The 4,478-nt window shown below is 49.7% G+C and overlaps 1 pseudogene; it reads left to right on the forward strand.

Moving 5' to 3' along the window:
* Positions 1–3,563: 3,563 nt before the first annotated feature.
* On the forward strand, positions 3,564–4,478 carry LOC120381163 (annotated as a pseudogene).

The raw sequence follows: 4,478 nt of genomic DNA on the forward strand, positions 1-4,478 counted from the left end.
CGTTGGGGATCTGCTCCTTTGACTCCAATGGGGCTACACCAGTTTACACCAGCTAAGGATCTCACCCACGTATGGTCACATAAATACATGCATGTATTTTCATGCACGCACCTGAAAACAGGTCACTACAAAATGTGTTAATTGCTGGATGGATGCTGTGACGTTGCACTCCATATGCTTTATAAAAATGTTTGTAAGTGTGGCTATGATGTAACTGCACTATGCTTTGTGAAAAAGGTCTCTTGTAAGGTATTAGAAAACGTATAATCTACTGAGTGTGGTCATCCTATTTGTATGAATGTATCATTCTTGTATCTGAAACTAGGAAAATGAAATATAACTCTGAGGCCCTACTGTAGTTATGCGAAGTGTGGGCCATTAATGGTGGTTTGGAATCTTGATGGCTCCCATCAACCAGGACAATTGGTTGTAAATGGCTCTGTTTACTCCTAAGCCTTCCTGTTCACATGCGCCAGCAAGTGGGTAATGAAGTCTTGCAGTGACAGGTGACCATGTCACCTGACACTGGAATCCATCTTAAACCTGGTGCTTTTCCATTTAGAAGGAGGGTGGGGACCCAGGAGACAAGATTCCTGCCTTGGGCCAAAGCCATATAAGGGGGTGGAGCAGGACAAAGGAGGTTCAGGTCATGCGAAATCCCCTAGTTACCACCAAGCTGGAGCTAACAAGGTCTGTACCGGGGACAGGATCGGGCCCAGACTAGGAAGGCATCTGGTCTGTGAAAGAAGCTCATTGGAACGACTCTGAGGGTGAGATTTACCTGGATTCAGTTTCTTAATATATTAGGCTCAGATTTGCGTGTTTTGTTTTATTTTGCTTAGTAACTTACTTTGTTCTGTCTGTTATTACTCAAAACCACTTAAATCCTACTTTTTATCCTTAATAACATCACTTTTGTTTATTAATTAACCCAGAGTAAGTGATCAATGCCTGGGGGCGGGGGAAACCAGCTGTGCATCTCTCTCTATCCATGTTATAGAGGGCGGACAATTTATGAGTTTACCCTGTATAAGATGCATACAGAGTAAAACAGATTTATTTGGGATTTGGATCCCATTGGGAACTGGGTGTCTGGGTGCCAGAGATAGGTGACCTGCTGAGCTGTTTTCAGTTAAAGCCTGCAGCTTTGGGGGCGTGGTTCAGACCCTGGGTCTGGGTTGGAGCAGACTGGCATGTCTGGCTCAACAAGGCAGGGTTCTGGAGTCCTGAGCTCACAGGGAAAACGGGCTCAGAGGTAGTCTCAGCACATCAGGTTACAGTCCTAAGGGGGTCTCTGTGACCGAACCTGTCACAGATGCCCAGGACCCTTTGGTGTTGGAAGAATTTTATAAGGTCTTTTAGGCTGGAATTTTCAGTGGAGCCGAAGGGGTAGAGGCACCCAACTCAATAGGATAGGATAGGAGTACCAACTCCCTTAAATTCCTCTGAAACTCCCAGCCTTCCCGTGTTCTACTCCTTTTGGCACTGTGTTACCAACCAAACTCTTTAGAGGGGGTGTAGTGCCTTGATTAAAAATAATGCTTTGCTTACACACTTCCTTCAGCAGCCGAAGGTGTAAAAATCCCCCTGTTTCAGGGTCTAGAGCCATCCCCAGCTGATGGGGGTAGGGGGACACTTCCACTCCTGGCAGCTCATCCCATGGTTGCCCCCTGCAGGGTTTCTCACACCTTCCGCTAACGCAGGTGGCCCATTATCCCAAGCTACTAACTGGAAAATAGCTGATGCAAAGCGCTGGTTAATTGCTCCCTCTGCTCAGGTCTCAGACTGGGAGAGGGGAGCTGCCCAAGGGCTAAGCTCCCGAAGGCCAGGCCCAAGAACAGCACAAATGCTCCTGCAGCTTGAGATCATGAACACTCCTGGTGTCACTGTGGTGGCTGTCACCACGCAGGTCTTGCCTGTCACCTCTGTCACTGAGAGACCATCTCCAAGTCCCAACAGCTTGAGCTGTGCTCAGACCTCAGACTGGTTGGTTTTAGAGGATCTGATTCCATATATACGGGTGGAGCAAACTGGGGAGAAAGAGCCAAAGGTTTCCACCGCCTGGTGACTGTGTGACTCTCGACAGAGGCACAGAGCGTAAGCTACTGGAGTGTCCTTCTTATCCATTTCCTCCCCTTCGCTCTGTCTCTGTGACTCTTTCTTTCTCCATTTCTCGCTCCATTTCTCTCTCTCTCTGTCTGGCAGCTGGAGTAGACTGGGGCTCTGACCGGCACAGAAAACGCTCAGTCTTAGATGCCTGACTGGTTGGTTCTTGCTCAGGATCTGACTGATCACCAGATTTCGTGTGCATAAGGATTTTCCCCCCAGGTTACATTTGCAGCAACCTTTGGGATTTTTTTACCTTCTTCTGCAGGCAGAGGGATGGAAGGGGTTGGTCACCTGCTGGGATAATCTGAGTCTCTCACTCTGTCAATTCCCTGCCTCAGGCATTGGGGGCTCCTTGGTTTCTCCTGTTCACTGCCTGAGGTCACAGAAGTTTAGTCTTTTGAGAACTGAAGTGCTTTGGTTTAAGTGAAATCATTGGGCTCAGTGTGGGGTATATATCTTGGAAGTGAACAGCCTGTGATGTACAGGAGGTCAGACTACATTATCTAATGGACCCTTTGAGCCTTAAACTCTCTGAAACTTTCCCTCTCTCTCCCATTCAATAGGCAGTTTCTCTCTATATATACACATACAGAGGAGAAATTTGCATTATCATGCTGAAGCATTTTGGAGGTTTTCTTTCTGCCTCGGTGACCAGTTTCAGTGGTAGCTGTCTGTATCAGCAAAAAAACCCAAGGAGTCCTTGTGGTATGCCCAGATAAATTTGTTAGTCTCTAAGGTGCCACAAGGACTCCTCGTTTTTTTTCTTTCTGCCTTGTACACTCATTTTGAAGGCACCTAGGAGTCAGGTAAAATCATGTTCCAATTCAGGGGTTGGCAACCTTTGGCACATGGTTTGCCAGGGTAAGCACCCTAGCAGGCCAGGCTGGTTTGTTTACCTGCCCTGTTGGCAGGTTGGGCGGATCATGGCTCCCACTGGCCGCGGTTCGCCCCACCTGGCCAATGGGGGCCACGGGAAGCCATGGCCAGCACATCCCTCGTCCCACGCCACTTCCCGCAGCCCCCATTGGCCAGGAGTGGCGAACTGGGGCCAGTGGGAGCGCGATCGGCCGAACCTGCCCAGCCCGGCCCGGCCCACCAGGGTGCTTACCTTGGTGAGCCGCTGCCAAAGGTTGACAACCCCTGTTCCAATTCGTGGTAATTTGCTTTGCTTTTATTAATTTTTCTTTGGCTCACTGATGCCGCAATGGTGGATAAGCTATAAGAACTGAATAGAATAGAGGATAGTTGAATAGTATCAAGTAGAATTGTACAAAATCAACCAAATATAAGAGTCCTGACTTTCCATTCACTTTCACCAAATTTAGGCTGGTAAGAAAGATCTACCTTTTGCAGTTAAGGCTTGTGGGGTGCAAAGGGATAAACAAACAATGATTTATTGAGATTGCTAATCTGGTTGCATAATCTTGGTGTCACCAGGAATAACTCCATCTCGCATGGAAATGGAGAATCGCCCTGTGGTGTAGGAATTCATCCTCTTAGGGATCCCCAACACCAAAGGTCTTGAGACCATCCTCTTCGTCACCTTCTTAGCCTTCTACCTCTGCACCCTGCTGGGCAACCTGCTCATTTTCTCAGCCATCCTCACTGACCCCCGCCTGCACACCCCCATGTACTTCTTCCTCTGCAACCTCTCCATTGTGGACCTTGGATTCTCATCCATCAGCACCCCTAAATTGCTGGCCAACCTCTGGGCTCAGAGTAGAACCATCTCGCTGGGCGGGTGCATGTCCCAGGTCTTCTTCTACCACTTCCTGGGCAGCACCGAGTGCCTGCTCTTCACTGTCATGGCCTACAACCAGTCCGTGGCCATCTGCCAGCCGCTGCGCTACCTGCTCATCATGAACCGGAGGGTGTGCACCCTCCTGGCCGCCGGCACCTGGATCGCCAGCTCCTTCCACGCCACCATCCTCACCAGCCTGACTTTCACGCTGCCCTACTGCAGGTCCAATGTGGTGGAGTATTTCTTCTGCGACATCTTCCCGGTGGTCAAGCTGGCCTGTGCGGACATGTACGTCATTGAGACCGTGACCTTCACCAATATTGGGGTGGTGCCCATGACCTGCTTCCTCCTCATTCTCGCCTCCTACGTCAGGATTGCTGCCTCTGTGGTGAGGATGCACAGTGCTGAGCGAGGCTGGAAAGCCGTTTCCACTTGCGCATCACACCTGACAGTGGTGTGCTTCTTCTTCGGGCCGTGCGCCCTCCTCTACACCCAGCCCTCCCTAACCAATGTGCTGGCTACCCCCATTCAGATCTTTTGCGATGTTGTCACGGTGCTGAACCCGGTGGTCTATACACTGAGGAATAGGGAAGTCAAGGCAGCATTCAGGAAAATGAAAGGTGGCTAA

The sequence above is a fragment of the Mauremys reevesii genome, linkage group 13 (genome assembly GCF_016161935.1).
Source record: "Mauremys reevesii isolate NIE-2019 linkage group 13, ASM1616193v1, whole genome shotgun sequence".
NCBI classification, from domain to species: domain Eukaryota; kingdom Metazoa; phylum Chordata; order Testudines; family Geoemydidae; genus Mauremys; species Mauremys reevesii.